At 39.3% G+C, this 24782-nt stretch overlaps 1 protein-coding gene and 1 non-coding gene across 3 annotated transcripts in view; one reads left to right on the forward strand and one right to left on the reverse strand.

The window, feature by feature from the left end:
- Positions 1-24782, forward strand: part of Akap6 (A-kinase anchoring protein 6) — a 491862-nt gene that overhangs the window by 39185 nt on the left and 427895 nt on the right. The gene's annotated exons all lie outside the window — the stretch shown is intronic.
- LOC123462397 lies at positions 8323-8528 on the reverse strand. Its single transcript, XR_006638222.1, has one exon. It is a non-coding gene; the product is annotated as a small nucleolar RNA U3 (small nucleolar RNA).

Raw genomic sequence — 24782 nt, forward strand, 5'->3', positions numbered from 1 at the left:
AAAAAAAAAAACAACAACAAAAAACCTGATTCAAAACATAGATGTAAGTGGATGTAAACCAGGATGTCATTTGAGAATAAAGACAATATATGTTTCTAGCTGAATTGTGTATATGCTCTTGAATTAGCTGAGGAGTCAACTGGATGGCAACATTTTGGTTATTTCTGCCCTGGTTGTATACAGCACTAGGTCTTAGAACATCATTTTTCCCAAATAGTTCTGATTTTGTTTTATAAGTTAAAGCCAGACTTGGATTTTTGTGCATGCCTAGACACTTTGAACCTTTCTTACTGGTTTGATTCAATTATTTCTCTTGCTTTTTCTGGCTTAATGTGGGCAGCAGTTCCATTGTCTTCTTTAGTTCAGTTGTGAGACTCTGTGTGGAACTTAATCATCAGTACTGTTGTGTTTGATCTGTCTCTCCTCTGCAAAACACATTCAGCTATGGTCTCTGTTTACCCCATGGGAATAGGGGAGGGTTTCTCTGACTTCAGACCCCACTGCTTTCTTTATCATGTGGCTCACAACTTCCTTTGTGCTTATGTCACATAGAAGTGTGTGTGTGTGTGTGTGTGTGTGTGTGTGTGTGTGCATGTGCATGCATGTGCACATGTATGTGTATGTTGGTGGGAGAGAGTGAGGAAGAAGGAGGTGTGTGTGTGAGAGAGAGAGAGAGAGAGAGAGAAGAGGAGAGGAGAGGAGAGGGGAGGGGAGGGGAGGGGAGGGGAGGGGAGGGGAAGGGAAGGGAAGGGAAGGGAAGGGAAGAGAAGGGAAGGGAAGGGAAGGGAAGAGAAGAGACTAAGGTGAGAGAGGATAAGTCTTGCTGAGGGAGATAGGCCAGCCATCCATGCAAGGAGCAAGAGCACTGTGATCCCCAGCAAAGCCCAGAGCTCTTGTATAAGAAAGCCTGCTTTCCTCCGACACAGACTCACCCTTACCTGTGTTCTAGTTTTGTCTTGGTCTTAGTTGGATGCTTTACCTTTGGGACTAAACACTGGAATCCTTGTGAGTTAAGAGGACTCTGTAGGAGTTTTAATAACTTACAATACTTGTTTAAGAACCCCTGATTAATCATAATTATTGTTTTGGAATCACTCTGCAGGTTTTATAAGAAGGCAAACCTTTACTTGGGGTATATGTTTTGTTTTCAGAGTCTTGTCAGTGGCAGAAAGAGAACGTTATCTGAACAGTTGAAGTGGTGCTGATGGTGTGCTGAGGAGGCCATGCACTGCAGCAACAGTGTAGCAGACCTTTGAATTTAAAGCTCTAAGTGGATCATGTTCCATTGTTCGTAGGGCTGCCGATGTATCTGAGAGGAGAGAGAGCTTGCCTAGCATACTCAAAGCCTGCTTCAATCCCTGGCACTGCATAAACCAGACATGGTGGTATACACCTGTAATTCCAGCATTCTAGAGATGGAGGCAGGAGGATCACAAGTTCAAGACCATCATCTCCTACATAGTGAGTTTAGGACAGCATGGAAGCCAACGAGACTTTGCCTCAACAAATAAAAAAAAAGGAGTGGCTTAGTGGTTAAGGCAGTTGCCTGCAGAAGTCAAAGGGTCCAGGTTTGATTCCCTAGAACCCACATAAACCAGATGCACAAGGTGGCATGTGTGTCTGGAGTTCATCTGCATTGCCTAGAGGCCCTAATATACTCATTTCTATGTGCCTCTTTCTCTCTCTTAAATAAATAAATAAAAATTAAAAAAAATCAGGGCTGGAGATATGGCTTAGTGGTTAAAGCATTTGCCTGCAAAGCCAAAGGACCTAGGTTTGATTCCCCAGGACCCACGTAAACCAGATGCACAAGGTGGTGCATGTGTCTGGAGTTTGTTTGCAGTAGCTGGAGGCCCTGGAGCACCTATTCTCTCTCTCTCCCTCTTTCTCTTTCAAATTATAAAATAAAATTAAAAAATAAAAAATTGGTAAAATTAAGTCATCGACATTTGGGAAAGTCCCGAGAATCATATTTGGCTATGTGCAATAAACAGTATATCATCAGAAATAGTTCTATTATGCCAAGTGTGGTGGTGCACACCTTTCATCCCAGTACTCGGAGGCAGAGGTAGGAAGATCACTGTGAGTCTGAGGTCAGCTTGAGACTACATAGTGAATTCCAGGTCAGCCTGGGCTAGAGTGAGAACCTACCTTGAAAAAACAAAATAAATAAGTAAATAAACATAGAAAAGAACAATCCTATCATTTCCCACAGTAACATTATAGTATACCATTAAAATATAAATATTTTGCATGGTCTGGCAAAATTTTATTGTCCTATAGGACAAAGCTATTATTTATGATGATCATTGCAGTACTATTGAAATATTTAGGGCAAATACTGGATTTTTTTTCCAGCGTGAACAGCTATTAATGATGTTATCATAGTGGACAGTGTTGCAATGGGAAGATAACACACTTTGGGTTGAATGCATGTGGAATGCTGATGCTATTCATTAAGCATGAAATAATAAGAGAGGCAACATTTCCATCTCTGTCCCCTCCCCCACAGCATATCTTCTGTGCTCAGAGCTGCCTTTGAAGCCAATACATGATCTTTGCTTTAATCCATTTTTAAAGCTGCCTTTGAAGTCAGTGGGAGCTCATGCCTGGAAGAGAGGAAAGTGGCTGAGGGTTGGGTCCTGCTGAGGAAGAGCAGCTGGCCAAGCCAGCACCGGGAAATGATGGTTACTGATCGGCCTCATGTGCATGGTCTGCCAGGCTCCACACCAAAGCTCACACTGGTCTCATTTTTGCCTATTATTACCAAGCTTCTAGATCTACCCACACCAGCAACTTCTTTTCAGGATGCTATTTTGTTGTTGTTGCTTTTGTTTGTTTCAGTGACTGGATAGTTATGTGTGAGTGGAAACAATTATTTTATGTAGACACTCTTCCAAATGCTTCATTTAGCTGAACTTTCCAGATAACTAAGCTCATAATTTTCCTGCTTAAAATTATTCTGGATTACTCAACATTTAAAAAGTTGTGTTAAATACTTTAAAAAAGGTAGAAAATCCATTATTTTCAATATTCCTTTTTATGATTTATGTGTGTGTGTATGTGCACATGCAGCACTCAAAGGACAACTTTGGTTTTTTTTTAAAAATACTTATTTCTTTATTTCAGGGATGGAGAGAGAGAGAGAGGATAGGAAGGGGTACACCAGGACCTCCTGCCCCTGTACTTCAGACCCATGCACCACTTTGTGCATCTGGCTTATGTGGGTACTAGGCCCTGGTTGTCAGGCTTTGCAGGCAAGTTCCTTTACCTGCTGAGCCATCTGTGCAGCCTGGCTCTGCCTCCCTTTGCCATCAGCCCTCTGGGGTCATATGTATCATGCTGCGTCTTGTTTTGCACAGGTGCTGGGGACTTGAACTCAGGGCTGGCAGGTTGCATGCAAGTGTCTTTAGCCACGGAGTCATTTCCCCAGCTCTAGTTTCAATATTTCTTGCTCCTTCTTCACTGTTGTCAATTGTTCTCTGTAACGTTGGCTCTTTGTTTCTGCTCTGCTCTTCGGTTTGATACAGTAGTCTGAAAAAGGGCCAGGATGCCTCACTTGGATCTGCACCTTTCCTTCAAGGCAAAGGGCAAAGCTGCTCTTTCTCATCTGTTTTTCTCCTCTTACCTTATCTTGTCTCATTCTGATGAGCATAGGATGCCTCCATTAACATCTGGAATGTTAATGTTGGTTCCAGGCTGGAGCTCTCTGCATCTCTGATTGGATCTTGATCTGGCTGCCTCTCAGAGCATCAAACTCAGCGGTTCAAAACTGATCTCAGCAGCTCCAGCCAAGGACTTGACTTTTAGTTTCTGTGAGTGGCATTGCCCTCTATCTGCCTTCCATCTAGCCTGGAAAATCTGTGATCTGCTCTTGACATCTCTGCCCCATCACTACTTCTAATCTGCCCTTAAAGGCTGTCACATCTGCCCATGAATCATGATCTGCCCATGTTCTCCACTCCTGCTACTGCCTCACCCAAACCCTCATCCCATCTTGGGGATGACTACAGCTGTCTTCCCCTCTGCTGCCCTCCTTGGATAAGCATGTCTTCACACTGTTGCAAACTTTCTTCTTAGAAAACTTCCTACATCATTCACATATATATAATTCATATATAAGAATTCCTTGTTTGTCTCAGCAGACATTGAAAACTTTTTATAATCTGATCTGACTGCCTCTTTTGTTCACCCTGAGTCTATTAATCTTGTCATTGGAAATGTGCTTGGAAAATATCCATGTATTCATCAAGACCAAGGGAACTGTCTCTTCTACAGAGACATCCCATGTTCACCCTTTGTTCTGACCTTAGCCAGGTGACCTGCCTGTTTTTTAGTGTTTCCTGCACCAGGGCAAAAGCTTTGATGTGTACTTGGGTACTTTGCAGTTATTTTTCTTTCAGTCTCTATCCCAGTGACCACTTCTGATTGAACATGAATCAATGTGTTCAGTGAACAAGTGAATTAAGACTTTGAGAGTTTCTTTTTTTCCTCTTACATTTGGTCTTTCACTTGTGTTTTTACATGATTAAGATAATTACCTCAAACATTAATAAAATATTTGAAACATAGTTGTAGATAGATACAATGTGGAGTTTTTTCCCCTCTCATGAAGAAAGACTACTGACACTTGAGGATGGCTCAGCAGAGGGACAGGCAATGCTGGGTGATATAATATTTATCTGTTTCTATAACATAAAAATCAAGGGAGGTGGCTGGGAAAATTTCTCTGTGGTTAAATGTGCTTTCTTGTAAAGTCTGCTGGCCTGGATTCAATCCCCCACCTACCCATGTAAGCTGAACACAAAAAGTGGTGCAAATATTTGATGCTTGTTTGCAGTGGTAAGAGGCCCTGGTGTGCAAATAAATATATAAAAATTAAGTGACAGCACAGGACTTTATTCAACAAACAAATAAAAATAAAATTTGATATTCCTGTCTGGGCTCTTAAAGGAAAGAGACAAACTTAGACTGAAATCTGGAAGCAGTATAAGTGGGGGAGACAGAACAAAGCACTCTGGAAAGGCTGGAAGGGACAGGAGCTCAAGCTGAAGAGAGTAGGAAAAGGCCAGCCTCTTTGCCCCTCTCTTTCTTATCATTTACCTCATATGGCCCATGCTACCCTCCCACCTCCCATAGCCTATTTAACCAAGGCACCTTGGCCCTTCCTCTGTTTCTAAGTTGCTTTTCTCCCAGTGTCTGCTTTCAAACCACCACCTTCCGCAGGTCGAAGGTTTTATTTCTTTCCTGGATCTGCCTAGATGAATGGTAATTTCTACTGGCTCATCAGCAGCTTGGCAGGAATCCTAATTTACCTTTGGTGTGTTAGTTAACCTTCTGGGCCTCAGTACCTTATCTGTGAAAAGGGGATTAGTAATACATCCCCTATGAAACTGTGAGTCACTCATTGAACAGGTCCTCTGTAAACACTCATTCCCTTCACATCTTCACTTTCTGCTGCTGTTCCCTTCCCATCACTTCTCTGCTGATACCTGCCTCTAAAAAAACTTTATTTATTTGCAAGGTGTGTGTGTGAGAGAGGGGAGAGAGACTCAAAGAGAAAATGAGAGAAGGAATGGGTGTACCAAAGTCTCCTGCCATTGCAAATGAACTCCAGATATATTGCCACTTTGTGCATCTGGCTTTACATGGGTTCTGTGGAATTGAACCCAGGCCATGAGGCTTTGTAAGGAAGTGCCTTTAATTGCTGAGTCATCTCTCCAGCACCCTGATACCTGCTTTTTAAAAAAATTTTTTTATTATTTATTTATTTGAGAGAGACAGACACAGAGAGAAAGACAGATAGAGGGAGAGAGAGAGAATGGGCGCACCAGGGCTTCCAGCCTCTGCACACGAACTCCAGACACGAGTGCCCCCTTGTGCATCTGGCTAACGTGGGAGCTGGGGAACCGAGCCTCGAACCGGGGTTCTTAGGCTTCACAGGCAAGCGCTTAACTGCTAAGCCATCTCTCCAGCCCTGATACCTGCTTTTTAATCCTCTTACCTACTGAGTTATCTGCTTTGAACTGGCCACTGGAATTCTTTCTAGAATCTCTTTGTCTGAGGAGGGCTCTAAGAGAGGGCATCTTTACCCTGGCTTTAGACTCAGACACACCAGGCTCAGGTCTTGGGCCCCCCATGTACTTGCTGACTTGGCTTTGGGCAGATTGCATACTCTCCTTCACTTCCTAGTAAGTATTTCTACTCCATAGTGAGGATTCAGTGAGCTACTTCATGAAAAGTTCAACATAATGCTCAACCTATTGAAAGTGCTCAGTAAATATTAGCTGTTATTATTAAATAATTTAGACACAGGTTGAGTGTCTTTAGAGACACAGTGTGTGAGTGTCCCTGCTTCATTTTCCTACCTTAGAAGGAAAGTTTGACAGGGTTCAGGGGCCTGTTACAAAGGCATATCAAGAACATGCCTTTGATTGACATTTGCCCGGTTCACTGCCTGTTGTGGAGGGGAAATGTGGAAGAATGTGGCAGGATTGCTAACATGGCAGAAAGTACAGAAAGCAGAATCTGGGTACAAAGGAAGGATACAGAGATTTGGGTATGGCTGCCTGGAGCAGGAGAGAGGAGAGGAGCTGGGCTGAAGGCGTGGAAGGGCGCTGCTGCCACCACCTGCGCAGATTTGGTATCTTCTCTGGCCTTCACTTCCATGAAAGTCCTAGGAGCACAGGAGTCTTACACTCCTGGTTTAAAACAGTACAACTCTGGAAGTGTTATGCTTTATTCTAGGGGGAGAGGTAGAGCTTTGAGATTCTAGTAAGGAGTCCCAAATTCAGATTTGTTTGTCTTTTGTTTCTGGCAAAAAAATAGTAGGAATCCTTAAAGATGAAAGTAATTCCAACCTCAGCAAAGTTCATAGGTGTGCAAAATAGGAACTATCTTAAAAGAACTTTAAAACAATTATCCACTAGTCTGGTGTGGTGGCACATACCCGCCTCCCCCCCAATCCTTGCTATTTCTGAAGCAGGAGGATTAAAAGCTCCAGGCCAGCCTGGGCAATTTACACTTTGCCTCAATGTTAAGAAATAAACAGAGCTGAGGGAGCTGGGGAGATGGCTTAGTGGTTAAAGGTGCTTGTTTGTAAAGCCTGATGGCCCAGGTTTAATTCCCTAGTACCTACATAAAACGTGGCACATGCATCTGGCATGCAGCAGTCCATCCCCTCCCTCTCTCTATATGCCTCTCCTCACAAATAAATAAAAATATTTTTAAAAAAGAGCTGGTGCAGTGGTCGAGTGCTTTTCTAGCATTTGTGATGACATGAGACTCTTGAGTACTTAGTGAAATTAGAACTCTAACCCAAGTCCTTATCCATGTTTAGCAAAGAATTGAAAAATGTAGACATAGAGGGTAAATTATTAAAGATGTATTTTAAGAAAAAATGTAAGTAAGAAAAGTAAGACTCCTAATCTCAGTAGCTCGGAAGGGTTTGAGCAGGTGCCAAGTGGCAGCTTGGTTTGGGCTTCTTCATAACCTTGGAGATGTAAATTAGGAGGATTAAATGTTGGGATGTGCCTAATGTTCACGTTCAAGTGCATAGTGGAGATCTTGATTGGGTGGGGGGCACTCAGAAAAGGCTTAGAAGGGGTCCAGCAACCTGGGAGAGGGTGGAAGCACAGGTCTGGGGAAAGTGTTGTAAAGTCAAGGACAGGAAGTGGCTCCAGTCTGGCTGGGGTAGATTGGCATCCATGTTCTCCTTGGGTCTCTGTCCCTGGCTGATTACCTTTGAAAAAGCCACCTTGCTCCCATTCTCTGTCAGCAAGACCCTGGGTTCTGTTCACAGTAAAACACACACACACACACACACACACACACACACACACACACACGAGACCAAAATAGAGCATGAGTAGAGTATTTGTCAAAATAACATATGGCATACCCTCTACTGGAATAGGTCAGCACTGTTTAACAGGAAACAAGGCAAGACCCTGTATGTGTGTGTAAAGGTAACATGTCATTTCCTGTTGCAGTTTGAAAGGATAGATGATTTTTTTTTCACATGTAGTTTTATGGCTGTAGTTTTCTGAAACCTGCAATTTATTACACACTCTGAGGCTGAGATAGAATATCTGTTTGCATGGTCTCCAGCAAATTCAGTATGCTTGTCTGGTAACACGGTGGCTTTATACTATATGACATTTAGCACATACAAATTTAATTAGGAGGATTTGAAAATGGATTAAAACGCTGTGAGTAATTCTGCAGTCAATTCAGTCAATACCTATAGGCCTGCCCCAGAACTCACTGACATGGGAATGTGCCTGTTTTAGCCTTAGAAAAAATTTTTTAAAATTCTCTTTCACCACTCAGACTGCATTCTCGCCCTCTAACTCTCCCAGGGGAGAGAAGAATGATCATCAATGGCGATGGGCAGTTGCACAAAACAGTCCCAGCTTCACGCTCAGGAGAAAACACGGTGCCTCCTCCTTGTCGTTTCGGGTGCTCTCCACATCAGAGAAACCTCTCTAGTAAGGAACTATAGAAATGATCCCTGAAAGTGTAGTCTTGCTTTTGCCTTTTCTCCTTGTTCTGCTCACTCAGGCGTCCCACAATGGGAGCACCTTCCAGAGCAGAGGGTGATTCTGGTGTCTACTCATGGCCCTGAGTACAATTAACTCCGTTCATCTGTTATTTAACACAAGAAAGAAGCACTGTGTTTCCCAATGTAACAGGAAAACAGTCTTGCCAAGAGGCCAAACATAGGCTTTTAGTATGGGACTTTGCTGATGCATTTTTAGGAATGGTTTCCACCGTGAGGTCTTTGCCATACCAACTGCCCTGAGAACCTAAAGCGAGGTGAGATGGTTTCTCACTCCACAACTAGCCACCTTTCCTGCCTTCCATTTCACACATTCTCCCGCAAGCATTTTCTCTCTCCCCCTTCCACCCCCCTCCCTCCCTCTCCCTTTGGCCATTGTATGTGGCCAGAAACAGGCTGTTGAAGGATGGCTCCTGATCATAAACCAGCCATCAGCAATGTGGTTCTCAGTGTTGTTAGAGCCAGAATGACTCCATTTATGAACTCCAATCACCATTTTACAATGTCTGAGTTTCTAGTACCCAGAAGTGGCCCAGGCCACCCGTCTCAATTGCAAAACAATGCATAAATTGCCATTTCCCTGAAATGGCCCAGACCACCGGTTGAGTTGCTTTTTCTTTGAAGTGGCCCAGGCCCCTGAAGCAATGCCCTGCAATGAAAGAATTCTAATGACCCCACTGTCCCTATAAGAGCTCCTTAGTCTGAGAGAGGAAATCTTTTCCACCTATACTTTAGACATGGGACTAATAACCAGAGTTTACAAAGAACTGCAACAAATCAAACATCATAAAAATGAATTTGGCAATCACCAAATGAGCTAATGAAATGAACAGACACTTCACAAAAGAAGAAACATAAATGGCAAACAACTACTGAAGAAAATGTTCAGCATCCATAGCCCTCAGGGAAATGTAAATCAAAACAACTTTGAGATGCTATCTTACCCCAGTCAGAATAGCTATCATCTAGAAAACATACCACAAATGCTGGCGAGGATGTAGGGCAGTGGAACCCTCTTCCAGTGTGATGGGAGTGCAAACTAGTACTTCCAGAATAGAAACCAGTATGGAGGTTTCACTGAAGTTCTAAATACAACCCAGTTATACCACTCCTGGGCATGTACCCTGAGGATTCATGCTCTGCTGCCGAGATCCATGTTTACTGCAGCTCTATTTGCAACAGCTAAGAATTGGACTCAGCCTAGATGCTCATCAACAGGTGAATGGATAATGAGTATATGCTACATATATACAATGAAATTCTACTTGGCAGTATGTAAAAATGAAATTGTGAAATTTTCAGGAAAATGGATGGCTCTGGAAAGAATCATATTAAATAGAATAATTCAAATTCAGAAAGACTGAAACCTCATGCACTTTCTGATATGTGGGCCTTAGCTTATAATAGCTATATGTATGTATTTATTGGGGGGAGGGGATGTGGACAAAAGCTATAGACATAAAAGTCGTAACCAAAAGTGGATGAAAAGAGATGAGCTGATTGACCATCTAAGCCAAATAAACCAACAGGCACAACAGTGGCATGTCTGTTATGGGGGAAACCAACCACTTTCTAACGGGACTGTAGGTCTGCTCCATGGGAAGGAATACATGCCTGGTACTGAAAATCTAGTCAAAAGCCAATGGTCAAAAAATGTAAGTGTATCTAAATCACCCCATACAGTTCTTAGTATTTTACATGTTGATTTTTCTTTTCTATATGAAGTTCACTTCTAGTACTTTGAAGTCATCACCTATTTTACTACATGTTAGTCATGTGAAGACCAAATTCTTTTGTGGCAGTTAACTTTATTTGTAATAATTTAGTGTGCACATCAAATGCTTTGTGTTAATTTTTAAGAGTTTAGCATTTAATAAATAACAGTTTCTTTGGGAAAAAAAAGTCAATGGCTGGGAAGCTTATGAGCCCCAGAAGAGTAATGTATTTTATGCCCACCAAACAGCCCTCTAAGCACATTTTATGTTTATACATATATATTAATGCTACTCTCACATTTGGTTAGAGAAGCTTCTGTTTTCAGATGGTGAGCATTGGGGTGACTCAGAGGCCATCACTGTGCTAAGAAGAAGTGACAGTGGAGTGTTCAGCACTGAGACATCTCTATCACTATCACACCTTTCAAGGCTCAGGGTCCATTGCAGAAGAGGTGGTGGAAAGAATATAAAAGCAAAGAAAGGGGAGGGCTGCTTATAATGCAATCTTCCAGATATAAAGATATAAAGATATAAAGTGACCTCACAGTGGTTGACACTACCTACACAAGACCTTCATAAGAGGAGGAAAAAATGATGACATTGGGCTGGAGGTGGCTTAGCGGTTAAGGTACTTGCCTGTAAAGCCATAGGATCCAGGTTTGATTCCACAAGACCCGCATAAGGCAGATGCACAAGGGGCACATGCATCTGGAATTTGTTTGCAGGGACTGGAAGCCTTGGAAGGCCCATTCTCTCTCTACCTGCCTATTTCTCTCTCTCTCTTAAATAAATAAGTAAATAAAAATTAACACATTAAAATAATGACATCATCAGGTGTGGTGGTGTATGCCTTTAATTCTGCCACTTGGGAGGCAGAGGTAGGAGGAACAATGTAAGTTCAAGGCCTTTCTGAGACTACTGAGTGAATTTCAGGTCAGCCTGGGCTAGTGTGAGACCCTATTGCAAAAAAAAAAAAAAAAAAGACATTAATATAGAAGAGAGACTAATAGGAAAGGAACATGGATATAGTGGAGGGTGGGCTTGGGAGGGTGAGAATATAGTGGGTGGGAATTATCATAGTTTATCATCTATATTTATGGGTGCTTTAATTTAAAAGTTAAACAAAAAGACAAATTAGGAAGAAAGAAAGAAAGAGATAAGCTAGAAGAGTGGGGAAGAATGTGCAAAAGGATATAGATGACATGTAAATACAGGGAAAATGTAAGGAGGAGAATGGGAACGGGAGGGAAGAATAGGAATCAAAAAGCTAAAATCAAAACAAATTGTATTTGAAAATGCCAAAAGAGGTGGGGCTGGAGAGATGGCTTAGTGGTTAAGGTGCTTGCCTGCAAAGCCAAAGGACCCAGGTTCAATTCCGCAGTACCCATGTAAGCCAGATGCATGAGGGGGCTCATGCATCTGGAGTTTGTTTGCAGCGGCTGGAGGCCCTGGAGTGCCCATTCTCTCTGTGTGTGTGTTTCTCTTGTCGCAATCTCTCTCACTCTCTGCTTACAAATTAATTAATTAATTAAAAAACAACAAGAACAATGATTTCCTTAGTGTGTAAGAGAAGTTATTATGGGCCTTTGTGACCCTTTTCGGGCTTTCCCGCAAAAAGCCTGTCTCTGCTGTTGCTTCTTTCCTCTTATTTCATCCTCTGCTCCTTCCAGGCTTTTACCTGACAGGTGTTAGACTTAGGAGCACTCTGGTAGTAGTTGACATTTGCTAACTGAAGACTTAGGTTGGAGCTCTGCTAGGAAGGAACAACTAACAAGTGAAGCCAGGGTCTTAGCCCAAGAGGAATCTCTCTCACTGTGCTCTTCTTGGTAGAATGGTGGGAGCGGGGAAGGACTATTCGAGAAGTCACAGAATCATGCAGCTTCAGTAATGGGTAGGACCTCAATCCTCAATTGCATTGTAGATCTGTGAGATGATTCATTTAAAGTGACATATGTAGCAAATAACTTAGCTTCCTGGCTGTAGGCTGGCATTCCTTGTGCAGTTAACCATGTCTCTGATGAACTGGTTTAGTGGGAACAGGTTTGGCCTGTTTTGTGACAGTGTAACCCCACACCCTTCAGTGAGCTCCCTGACGGAGGGAGAACAAAGTCCACATTATTGCTACTGTTTTCGCATTTTAGGGAGCATGACTGTCACTGGCAAAGTGACAAGCGAGCATAAACTGAAAATCTCTTGGGCTTGTATGTATGGGAATGGGAAAGGATTAGAATGGGGCAGGTTAGGATGGATGAAGTATGAATGATGTCTTTAGTGAACCTGCAATTGTAACAATTTATTTCACTTATGGTGATGACTGCTTAGGAAATTAATAGGGGTTCTTTGAATGTCCTGTTCTTTCATTCGGTTGCCATTAGGGTGACTGACAAACAGCGAATATGAAATGGCAAATAGCTCTAGCCTTTGTTCTCAACACTTCCTCACCTCTATGATACTGCCGTGGGCCCGCTTTGCCTTCTGCAACGAGAAACTCCCTGAAGCCTTCATGTCACGGAAGACAGTGGGCATCACGTTATGGCTATTGGACACGTATTTGAATGTTAGCATCGTTCAAGCTTTAAAGCCCCACAGGTCATGTGGCCATAAAAGGAGAAGCATTCTTCCCTTGTATTTTCAATGGCATTGGTCTAAATTTTATTTTACTATGATGATTATTTTTACTCATGACTACAAAACTTAAAAAAATTTACTAGTTTTATTTGAAACATAAGAGGTATACATATCTATACAGTACCATGTGATATATGTATATATATATGCATATATATACACATTATATACAGTTCAAATTAGGGTAAACACATATATCTTTTTAAATGTTTATTGTTTGATAAGGCATTCTAAATTTTTCGTCTAGCTTTACAAAACATACAGTACATTATCATTACCTATAATTATCTTATTCTATGTACATTAGGACATCAGAATTTGCCCTTTCTAAGTATAACTTAATTCCTGGTGACAAATCTTTACCCTCATTTCCCTCTTTTCCACTGTCCCCAGCCTCTTCCCTGTTTCATTCTCAATTTTCATGAGATGGACTTTGTTTTATAAATGTTGCATTTTCTTTTTAAAAAATATTTTATTTTATTTATTTATATGTAAGGAGAGAGAGAGAGAGAGACAGAGAGAGAGAGAACAACACCAGAGCCTTTAGACACTATAAACAAACTCCAGACATATGAACCACTTTGGCATCTGGATTTATGTGGGTACTGGGGAATTCAACTAGGGTCATTAAGCTTTGCAGGCAAATGCCTTACTAGTTGAGCCATCTCTCCAGCCCCAAATATTGCATTTCTAATGTAGCATGTGCTATCCACAAAGGAAATAAGCTTTATTTAGACAGCAATGTATAAAGCTCTGTTTCTCTGCACTATGGTTACAGAACCTATAGTTCTTTCCTGGGTTCCAAAAGTCTTTCATTTGTAGCACATGACCAGAAACCCTGTGCTTTACTATAAACTTTATTAAAGCAGCTGACTCATTATGTCTGGAAGGACCTCAGATTGCTAAATGTTAGTTTAAAACAATGGGCAAATAACACATCACAACTTCATTTCTTTTTTTAAAAGATTTAAAAAATTTTATTTATTTGAGAGCGACAGACAGACAGACAGACAGAGAGAGAGAGAGAGAGAGAGAGAGAGAGAGAGAGAGAGAGAGAGAATGAGCGTGCCAGGGCTTCCAGCCACTGCAAATGAACTCCAGATGCATGTGCCACCTGGTGCATGTGGCTTACATGGGTCCTGGGGACTCCAGCCTCAAACTGGGGTCCTTAGGCTTCACAGGCAAGTGCACTAAGCCATCTCTCCAGCCCCACAAATACATTTCTAAAGATAGAAATGTATGTACTTTAAGATTTGTATATAATTTCAGATTTCGTATCTAAATGTTGTCTGTATTCCAGATTATCATCAAGGACCAGAAACTGTCTCTAGAATTGTCTCTAAAACTGTCTCTAGAATTCTAGCATGAGAGAGGGAAGATGTCAATTCAGCTTTCCTTTATTCAAAGCTTAAATAGAAGAACTCTTATGTTAAGTGACTTTGCCTGTGGCCATCAGGCAGTTGAGGCAGAGTAGGGTTACACACTGTCCTTCTAAGTTGTATTCATGGTATAACAAGTGTGTGTGTACATCAGATGTGCCAGGAAACTTGACAGTAGCTTCAGAGGAAAAGGATTGGTTGGAAATGAGTTTGAAGTTAAGGAAGGAAAGCTGATATCTTGGGGTAAGAACAAAGTTGAGGCAAAGAATTTTGAGGGAATGAAGAGGCTCCTCCAGCAGGTATGTGATGGAGCAGACTGCCATCTTAGCTCTGGAGGAGGGACCAACTGAGGAAGGATACTGTTTTCATTCAGGAAAAGACCACTGACTATCAGCTTGTGATGGGAAAGACAATGGGTAAGGGATGAGAAATGGATATGGCAGATATTATCACTTGTATCTTGATTTGTATGATGGCGAGGAGCATTTGAGCTGGGAAGCATAAGACTTCTTAGAGGGGGTGGTTAAGGAGGAATTGCAGAGAAAGGACATGTTGGAGATGCTCAAGGTTTATTACACTGACTCTCTAGTCTCACGATGCTTGTCCTCGCTTGACAGGAGGATATAAGGACACAGAGGGTATTGGAATCTATGTGCAGGGTAGCAAATTACACAAAAAGCTAATTAAAGGGCTGGAGAGATGGCTTAGTGGTTGCAGTGCATGCTTACAAAGCCAAAGGATCAAGTTTTGAGTCTCCAGGACTCATGTAAAGCTGGATGCACAAGGTAGCACATAAGTCTGGAGTTCATTTGTAGTTTCTAAAGGTCCAGGTGCACCTATTCTCTCTCTAGCTTTCTATATGTCTTTCTCTCTCAAATAAATAAATAAATAAATAAATGAATAAATAAATAAATAAATAAAATATTTTTGCCTGACATGGTGGTGCCAGCCTTTAACCTCTGCACTCGGGAGGTAGAGGAAGGAGGATCACCACAAGTTCCAGGCCACCCTGAGACTACATGGTGAATTCCAGGTTGGCTTGGGCTAGAGCAAGACCCTACCTTGAAAAAAACAAAAAAAAAAGCTTATTAGATATGTTGTCATTTGTTGACACCAGTAATAGTATGATTCATAAAGAAAAAATTACCAACATTTAAGACTTGAAGTTAACCCTTGTAAATATTTGGGGGTTTCCTTCCTGGCATCTGTATATGCATATTACACAAATATACAAAAAGATTAGTTTTATACAAATACATTCATATTGTATTTTGTTTTGTAGTCTCCTTTACATAAAATTTAAATCACTTTTATTGAAACCAAGAATCTGAGAGGCAGGACAACTTAATCTCCCTTTTCCTAATGTTTTACTTTCATAAATCAACTGAATGGAAGTATGATTTATATTTAATAGGGTATTCTAATGTTAAATATACAGTTTAATGACAAATATAAAGAACTCATAATTCAATGAAACAAATATAACCTAATCAGATGGGGATAATATCTGAAAAACTTTACAAAGAAAATTATTTCTACTTGTGATTCTTCCAGTTTTTGTTATTTTTAAAAGTCTGTTAGGAATTTAAAACACTCTATTCTTATTTCCTGTTGACGAATTGATTCTGTTACTATTATCATATGTTCCTTTTGCTCCCACCTGAAGTCTCCTTATTTTATACCAATATAGAATCTTTCAATTTCTTATGACAAATCTTTCTTCATTCTTTTAATTTCTCTGTGCCTTTCTATTTAAAATGAGTTTCTTATAGACAGCATGCAGCTGGGTCTTATTTTCTAATCCTAGCAATCTCTACCTTGTCATTGGAATGTGTAAGTATTTTTTATTTTATTTTTTATTTTTTGTTTTGTTTTAAGGTGGGGTCTAACTCTAGCTCAGGCTGACCTGTAATTTACTATGTAGCCTCAGAGTAGCCTTGAACTCATGGTAATCCTCCTACCTCTGCCTCCTGAGTGCGCCACCAAGCCTGGCTTGTTTAAGTATTTTTATATTGAAATATTTTATTTTTATTTATTTATTTGAGAGAAAAAAGGGAGGGAGGGAGGGAGGGAAGGAGGGAGAGAGAGAGAGAGAGAGAGAGAGAGAGAGAATGGGCATGTGGGCATGCCAGGGCCTCCAGCTGCTGCAAATGAACTCCAGATACATGTATCACCTTGTGAATATGACTTACATGGATCTTGTCCTGAGGATTTGAACTTGAATCCTTTGGCTTTGCAGGCAAGCACCTTAACTGCTAAACTATCTTTTCAGCCCCCAAGTATTTTTATATTTAATTCCACTATTGATATGATTGGATTTAATGATCTTCCAACTTGTTTTATGTTTTAAAAGACTTTAAAATTTTTTATCTATTTGAGAGAGAGAGAAAGAGGGAGAGATTGAGAGAGACGTAGAGCAAGAGAATAGGTGCACCAGGGCCTCCATTCACAGCAAACAAACTCCAGATGCATGGGCTACCTTTTGTATCTGGCTTATATGGGTCCTGGGCAATTGAATCTGGGTCTTTAGGCTTTGCAGGCAAGTGCCTTAACTGCTGAGCCATCTCTCCAGCCCCAAACTTGTTTTCTATTTTTTCTATTCTTTGTTCTTTTCTCTCACTTTTTTGGGTAGAATATTTAGTAGTTTAGCATTATTTAATATTTGATATTATATATACTTAATACCCTTAGTTTGCCATATTACTTTACTTCTGTAAAGGTTATAAAACATAGCTATTACTTATCATGGTTAATAGTCCAATAGTCCAGTAGTGTTATACTACTTAATATGTAATATAAAAGTCTTCAGTGTGACATAGAAGTCTTTATTCCCTTCCTTTCTGGCCTTTGTGTCTTTTTTTTTTTTTTTTGGTCAAAAATCTTTTATTTCTAGGTATGTTTGTAAATATCTAAATGTATTATTGTTATGCTTTAAGTGATCAATCTCCCTCCTTGTGACCTTGCAGCATGATGGTAGCATGTCTGACTCCATTTTTTTCTCTTAAAGACAGCATAATGGGAAAGATATCTTAAATGTTCATATATAGTAGGTCCTCTTTATCTATGGGCTTACTATATGTAGGTTCAATCAACTTTAGACTGAAAAATGCAGGTGTAGTTAACATAATCAAGTTTTTTCTTATCCCTGTTTCACAAAGTAGCAAAATGACTATTTATATAGCATTGCATCATTTAAAGTATACTGAAGGATATGAGTAAGCTAAATGCAAGTACTACCCTATTTTACATAAGGAACTTGAGCATCCATGGTATTTTAGATCTGTGGGGAAATCCTATGTCCAAACTCTTATGAAGTGTTGTCTTTTCATTGTCTAAAAGCTGGTTTATTTTTGAAAGACATGTTCAGTGGATTTAAATTTATATTATGTTCATTTCAGCATACTAAAAATTCTATTTTGCTGTATTTTTCCTTGCAGTTTCTTACTAGAAATTTGTACCCACAGTTTTAAATCATATTTATGACATACTTTACTCTGTGTGTGTGTGTGTGTGTGTGTGCATGCATTTATGTGTGCAGGTGTATGTGGATGCCAAAGGTTGATATATGTGTGTGTGTGGGGGGAATCTTTTCAGTCACTCTCCAACTAATTCAAGATCTCCAATGAGAGCACATTGATGGTCCCCACTAGCTAGCCAGTGAGCCCCAGAGACTCCCTGTTTCTTTTTCCCAGGATGTGCACCTGGCATTTCCGTAGGCTCCGGGGATCCAAACTCAGACTTGTATGACAAGTGTTTTACCTACTGACCCACCTTCCCAGCCCCAAGTATCATTTTTTTTTCTTTTTAGTCTGAGAGCTTTTAAGTTTATTTTATAGCATGACTTTTCAGCAATTTGATTATATACCTTTGTGTCATTTTCTTGTTTATCCTGTTATAATTCATTGAATAGCTTGAGTTTATGAGTATATATTTTCAATAAGTGACAGAAGTTCATTGTGTTTTCAAATGTTTTCTCCTACATTCTTCTTTTTCTGTGACTCCAAATATGGCTGAACCCAGTTTCTCTCTTAGTGTAGTGAAAGTATCAGTGAAAGTATCTTTGAGCTTCTTTTTCTACTGTGGTCTGAAAATTAAATCCTAGGAGAAAACTGGGCTTATTTACTATAGGATGGCTCTAATTTGTTTTTATTTTCCCAGAAGTCATAGTCTAAACACCAAACTGAGATTAGGATGAAAAAAATTATAAAGGTACAAAAATTTAAGAAGACCTCACCCTCAGGTTTGTGAAAATCCTTTTAGTTTATCTTTAAACAGGAATTATTCCTGAAAATTTCTTTTCCTCACCTTAGTCCCAGCTTCAGTGAAAGCTTGTATTAATGGGCTAGTGAGATGGCTTAGCAGTTAAGATGCCTGCCTGTGAAGCCATAGGACCCATGCAAGCCAGATACAAAAGGTGGCACATGCGGCTGGAGTTTGTAGCAGCTGAAGACCCTGTCTTGCCATTCTCTCTCCCTTTCTCTGTCCCTTTCTCTTTCTCTCACAAATAAATAAAAGAAATAAAAAGGAAAGGTTGTATTAGCATAATTAGATCTAGTTTTCTTTATGTACAGTAGTAAGGGAATCCTGAACTTTGATAATCTTTTATTGTCAGATGTGGATGTTCTCTTTATCTGAATGTTTAATTCAACAATGTTCCATGAACATCTTTCCACATCAGAGATCTTGGACATTTACTACCCTTTAAAATGATTGCTGCGTGTTGCATTGTGTGCATGAAGCTGATGAATTGTGGAAAGTACAATTAATTTTTTTAAAAGGCTCATTTTCTCAGATGTGACATTAACGTATGGGCTGCACATGAAATATGTGAGTATACATAAAATATTGCTTTTAGAAATATGCTTTGTATTATGTTAACTAAGAAATGAGAACAGCAGATGGCCTTCTTGTAAACTTCTTGATTTGCTACTTTGATTTGTTTGTTAATCCAGAATTGTTTCTTGGAACTAAGCCAGGCCACATTAGCAGTGTGCAGCGTTATACTGCATAACATGGAGTAACCCAACAATGAATCAAAATAGGAGCTTCAAAAGATTGACAAGATTTATAAAAATTATTTTCTTTAGGATGTAACTCAGCTTTTACTTATTTTTTAAAAACTTATCAAATAAGAATAAAATCCAGGGCTGGAGAAATGGCTCAGTGGTTAAAATGCTTGCTTGTGTTGCCTAGTGGCCGGAGTTTAATTCCCCAGTATACACATAAAGCCAGATGCACAAAGTGGTACATGAATCTGGAGTTTGTTTGCAGAGGGTAGAGGCCCTGGTGTGCCCATTATCTCTGTCTTTATCTCTGTGTTTGCATATAAATAAATAAATATTTTTAAAAGTCTTAAAAAATTAAATGAAAATAAGGAAAATAGCTTGTCTGACATATGTTTCCTAGTCTTTATCTAACAATAATACCTAGTTTAACCTTGAACTACTATCATTTATAACTCTATGTTTTCTTTTAATTTTTGAACCAAATATAGAAACTTTATATAATAATTATTAGAATAATTATTAGAATAATTATTAGAAATTATGTGAAACAAAAATACTAGAGGATATATAGGAAAATGATAATACTTACCTATTTAAAAGATAAAATTTTGAATGTTTATTTCTTTTCCATTTTGCTCACTTTTCTTGTTTTTCTTTTTTTATTATTGACAACTTCCATAGTTATAGATAATAAACCATGATAATTCCTTCCCCACCCCACTTTTCCCTTCACAACTCCACTCTCCATCATACCCCCCCCCCATCAGTCTCTCTTTTATTTTGATGTCATCATCTTTTCCTCCTATTATGATGGTCTTGTGTAGGTAGTGTCAGGCACTGTGAGGTCATGGATATCCAGGCCATTTTGTGTCTGGAGGAGCATGTTGTAAGGAGTCCTACCCTTTCTTTGACTCTTACATTCTTTCTGCCACCTCTTTGGACCCTGGGTCTTGGAAGGTGTGATTGAGTTATTTCAGTGCTGAGCACTCCTCTGTTACTTCTGCTCAGCACTATGGTGCCTTCTGAGTCATCCCAGAGGTTACTACCATATAAAAAGAGAAGCTTCTCTAACCAAAAGTGAGAGTAGCATTAATATATGGTTATGAACATTAAGAGAAGTGCTTACTGGGTAGTTTGGTGAGCATAAAATATGCAGTTGGCCAGACACCAGCAGTTGTTATACCACTAGGTCTTATGACTTCCCTCATCATAGCTTTTCAGTATCAGGCATATATTCCCTACTATGGAGTGGGCTTCCAGTCCAATTAGTGGTTGGTTTCCCCCATAACAGGCATACCACTATTGCACTCATTGGCTCATTTGTCCTGGCTGGCCAAACTTAAGGTTTGCAGTGTCCACTACAGTTTATTTACGCAGATGACTTCCCTCTGTCCCATGGAGCTACATGCAGTATAGCTTTTTCCAGTTTTCTGTCAGCTGGTCTACAAGGAGAAGGTTTTCAGCTCAGCTTCAACAGGATTTCTCAGTGACCTTGTAGCCCAAGAATGTAGAGTCTTTAGCAATAGAGTCTTACCATCTATTCCTGGTGGGAAACCAAGAGCCGTGGCAATGGCCTGTAATGTTTTGGGGGCATTAGGGGCCTCCCTGGCCAACAACTCAATGGAAGAGATCCCATTCCTGACACTGAAAATTTTCTAGTCACAATATATGGTTTCTGAGCTGGGCGTGGTGGTGCACGCCTTTAATCCCAGCACTTGGGAGGCAGAGGTAGGAGGAGCGCTGTGAATTCGAGGCCACCCTGAGACTACATAGTTAATTCCAGGTCAGCCTCAGCTAGAGTGAGACCCTACCTCGAAAAAAACAACAACAACAAAAAAATGGTTTCTGGGTGCACCGTGTCCAAAAAAGTAGATTTCTATATTCATGACCTCTTAGATTTTGATTAGCCCTCCCCCCACCCTTCCTTCACTTTTTAATGTAATGGTACACTTTTAGAGTAGAAAAGTACATATCTATATCAAAATCCAAACGTAATCCAGTGAGTTTATCACCAAGTGGGTATGTAAGGCTGATTCAATATACTAAAAGTAATTAATGTGCTTCATTAAAATGTCAAGGAAAACCAATCTCATCATTATAGCAATAGATACAGAAAAGGCATTCGACAAGATCAACATCAATTCATGTCAAAATCTCAGCAAACTAGGACAAGGAGTAACTTTCTAAACTTGAGAAAAGACAAGTATAAAACAAATCTCAAGTTAACAAAGTGTCCTGCTACAATCAGCAACAAGGCAAGGATGTCCTCTCTCATCGTCCCTTTTTAACACTGTGCTAGAAGTCTATTAATACAATAAGACAAGAAAAGGATATGAAAGTATACTGACTCAGAAGGAAGAAATAAAGCTTTCTCTATTTGCAGCTGACATGATTGCCTCTATAGAAAAAGATTAGCTACTAGAATAAACAATTATAACAAGTCTAATACATAAAGTGAGTTATTTTTCTATGAACCAGCAATAAATGAATGCACTTTGCAATTAAAAGCCAATTACATTAATACCAAAATAATAGACATAATTAGCTACAACTCTAACAAAATATATACAATATTTATAATGATAAGAACTGAAACTTAGATGAAATAAAAAATTAAATAAATAGATATCCATGCTCATGAATAAGAAAAGTCAATATCATCAGGATGTCATTTCTTTTCAACTTGATATATAGGTTCATTTTAGTCTTGTTAAAAATCCCAAAGCCAGGAGTGGTAACACACACCTTTAATCTGAGCACTCGGGAGGCAGAAGTAGTAGAATTGCCATGAGTTCCAGGTCAGCCTGGGCAAGAATGAGACCCTACCTCAAAAAAAAAAAAAAAAAAAAACTCAGGAAATTATTTTGTAGCTATCAATAAACTGTTTCTAAAGTTTATATATAGAGACAAAATGCATGATATTGAATAAAATAAGAAAAGTTGTATGACTAATACTACCTAACATGAACAAATAATATAAATCTATAGTAATAAAATTAGTGTGGTATTGGTGAAAGAATGGACAATTAAAGCTCAATAGAAAAGACTAGAGGGATTAGAAAAAGATTGACATGCTGTAGTACCTTCAACAAGGGAGCAATAGCAATATATTCCAAATGTACAAACTAGTGGTCCTGGAACAACTGAATTTCTATAGGTAGAGAGAGAGAGAAGAAGAACAACAACAACAAGAAGGAAAAGAGAAGAAGGAGAAAGAAGAAAAAGAAGAAGGAAGAAGAAGAATTAAAGAAAAGAAGAAAGAACAGGGGAAGAACATGGGAGAGAAGAAAGAAAAATATCTAGGTATAGACCCTATACTTTTCAAAAAAATTTACTCAAAACTGGCCTGCAGATTTAAATGTAAAAGAAGGGATTATAAAATTCCTATAAAACACTTTAGCAGAAAACTCAGATGGCCTTAGGTTTGGCAGTAAGTTTTGGGATTCATCCCTACAGGCACAGCCTGTGATAGTTGACAAGCTACACTTCATGAAAATTATAATTTTCTGCTCTGCAAGGGACATGTTAGGAGGATAGGAAAAAAGACACCCCCCCAAAAAAAGAAGATACAAAGATAAAACACAGACTAGGAGAAATATTTGTGAAAGATGTTTAGAAAAGATGTTTATTCAAAATATGCAAATAACTCTTAAAATTTAGCAACCTCAAATGAACAACTCTTTATAAAATGTGGTCAAAAGATCTAGGTAAATAATTCACTTGCATAAGCAGTAGTTTTCTCATTCTTCAAATAAAATGAAACCCCCTCTTCATGGGTGATTTTGAGAAATATACATCTATTTTTTCTCAATTTTTATTAACATTTTCCATGATGATAAAAAATATCCTATGGTAATACCCTCCCCCCCCCACACTTTCCCCTTTGAAATTCCATTCTCCATCATATCCCCTCCCCATCTCAATCATTCTACTTACATATATACAATACCAACCTATTAAGTACCCTCCCTCTCTTCCTTTCTCTTCCCTTTATATCTCCTTTTTAACTTACTGGCCTCTGCTACGGAGTTTTTTCCTTCTCATGCAGAAGTCCAATCATCTGCAGCTAGGATCCACATATGAGGAAGAACATATGGTGCTTCACTTTCTGGGCCTCCTTTCCAGATCCATCCATTTTTCTGCAAGTTTCATAACTTCATTTTTCTTTACTGCTGAGTAGAACTCCATTGTATAAATGTGCCACATCTTCATTATCCACTCATCAGTTGAGGGACATTTAGGCTGATTCCATTTCCCAGCGATTATAAATTGAGCAGCAATAAACATGGTTGAGCACGTACTTCTAAGGAAATGAGATGAGTCCTTAGGATATATGCCTAGGAGTGGTATAGCTGGGTCATATGGTAGATCAATCTCTAGCTGTTTTAGGAACCTCCACACTGATTTCCACAATGGCTGGACCAGATTGCATTCCCACCAGCAGTGTAGAAGGGTTCCTCTTTTTCCACATCCCTGCCAACATTTATGATCATTTGTTTTCATGATGGTGGCCAATCTGGCAGGAGTGAGATGGAATCTCAATGTAGTTTTAATCTGCATTTCTCTGATGACTAGTGATGTAGAACATTTTTTTAGATGCTTATATGCCATTCGTATTTCTTCCTTTGAGAACTCTCTATTTAGCTCCATAGCCCATTTTTTGATTGTCTTGTTTGATTCCTTATTATTTAACTTTTTGAGTTCTGTGTATATCCTAGATATTAATCCTCTATCAGATATATAGCTGGCGAAGATTTTTTTTCCCGGAGAAATAGACATCTTAACTCATGAAACTGCTTGGCATTCAGTATATATTGGTTCTTTTCATTCCAACTTTGTTATATTGTTTTAGTTTCACAAAAGACTTATCATGCCAGTTCTTCCCTGGAGCCTATCTTTAGGAAGATTGGATCATGAGGAAGGAAAAGACTATTGTTTCCCCAACTTTATGGGAAATGACTGTCCTGAATTCCCCATCATTCTCCTATCTACATCAAGGCAAATGCCAAGGTAATCTCATTTGATCATTTCATAGGGATAAGATAGTCAACATGCTTCTTCTGAAAAGTGAGTCATCCATTTTTCAGTTTACTTTCCTTAGGTCCAATCTCAACAGCCAAGGGAAGAAGAGCTCCCAGGCATTACTAAGGCCATGAGCAACACAGCTAAATATGAGGTGTATCTAAAATATTTGGTGTTTTCTGCCCGTGGAATACAGCACAACTGTAGTTATATTGATGAAAGCAGTTTTATCCAGTAGTGGAACATGCAGCTTAGCATTGGTAAAGACAGCTAACTTTACCATTCAGCTTTTTCTAGCAATTGAGTCTTATTAACACATAAAATCTGTTTTTCTTTTTCTACTTAAATTACACTTTAATATTTTTGGTCATTAATTATTTTCTCTTCCACTTTTTCTCATATTTGTTGCTTGACATGACATTAATTTGACATTAACGTTTTATTTTCACGTTGGAAGTGGAGGACTTAAACA

The sequence above is a fragment of the Jaculus jaculus genome, chromosome 7 (genome assembly GCF_020740685.1).
Source record: "Jaculus jaculus isolate mJacJac1 chromosome 7, mJacJac1.mat.Y.cur, whole genome shotgun sequence".
Classification (NCBI taxonomy): Eukaryota; Metazoa; Chordata; class Mammalia; order Rodentia; family Dipodidae; genus Jaculus; species Jaculus jaculus.